Raw genomic sequence first — 1,197 nt, 5'->3', positions numbered from 1 at the left:
TTGCCCCATCATTCCAGTGTTTCCTTGTGACACCACTTGGATGTTGCATTTTGCCTTAATGGCTTTCTTAGAAATAACCAGTTGAAACCAGAACACGAACAAAACCAGCCATCGATAGTGTGGATACAAAGCCCTGCTTACTGCAAAAGAGCAAACCAATGCTTGTGTCGAAACAATCAACCACTCCTTTTGCTCAGCTTTCCACTGAACTTCAGCTGTCGTGTCCAATGAAGACGAAAAAGAAAATAATTTTACATATTTGTATAAAATACTAGAAGTACATTGTCAAAAATGTGCTTAAAGTACTGCAAACTCGCCGCCATAGAGCAGATTCTGATGAGTACAATTAGGAATTTTGCGTCTCCTGGGAAATTTTTCTCTCATATTTTTCTACTAGTAATATTTTCCTCACTAAGTTAGAACATCTTGATAAAACGTAAGTCCACTATTCAATCTTTGGGTATTTAACTTTGATAAGAAATACTGTTAGACAAATTGTATTTGCAATGTCAAGCATACAAGCATTTCATTAATTAATGTTGGTGAAAATATACGCGCCAAGATCTCATTCCATCACCATCTGATGCACAACCCCCTGGAAGTGATTACATTCTTCAGGTCGTGCAAATATTCTGGCCATTCTTCTCCCAACTCTTCTTCCAGCACTGGCTGGATGAGGCTTCAACTCAGCCTCTAATGTTTGCTCATATATCGTGTCACATCACATGGTATCATGTCATAGCACGTAATATTCCCACTTGACAAATAAATCTTGGCTCACACACAAACATTCACCTGCCCACTTGAGTTCCCACGGCACCGTCCACCTACCTTGAAGCGGCTCTCACTCTCTCGGCCTCCTTAGGCTTTCACGGCACTAATCTTCCGAGTTTGATTTCCAGGCATGGACATCATCTCTTCCCTTCACACATTCTGTCTCCTGGGTTTGTCATCAAAGCCTGTAACACAGAGGAGAAGCTCCTTCATTTCTGTCGGCACCCAGGAGAGAGCCATCAATCCCTGTCACTGACACTTCTCATGTCTGCCTCATTTCCCCTGTCCGGCTGCAGTTTAATCACAGTTCTAGAAAGTCGCCTGATCCGATGAGAGGGAAGAAATGGAGGCTCTGCCCCTCCCCTGAGAAGAATGTATCTCAAATGATGGCACTGAATCTGCAGCTTCAGGAGAAGGATATAT

At 42.5% G+C, this 1,197-nt stretch overlaps 1 protein-coding gene across 2 annotated transcripts in view; it reads right to left on the bottom strand.

The window, feature by feature from the left end:
• Positions 1-1,197, bottom strand: part of FRMD4B (FERM domain containing 4B) — a 332,839-nt gene that overhangs the window by 301,827 nt on the left and 29,815 nt on the right. For both annotated transcript variants that reach the window (XM_045289894.1, XM_045289895.1), the window contains exon 2: positions 832-959. The gene's annotated coding sequence lies outside the window, so the exon portion shown is untranslated. The remainder of the gene's footprint in view (positions 1-831; positions 960-1,197) is intronic.

The sequence above is a fragment of the Echinops telfairi genome, unplaced genomic scaffold (assembly GCF_000313985.2).
Source record: "Echinops telfairi isolate 266 unplaced genomic scaffold, ASM31398v2 ScPeMD7_31;HRSCAF=116, whole genome shotgun sequence".
NCBI lineage: Eukaryota > Metazoa > Chordata > Mammalia > Afrosoricida > Tenrecidae > Echinops > Echinops telfairi.
Note: the sequence above shows the minus strand (reverse complement) of the source record. Positions and strands in the feature narration are given on the sequence as shown.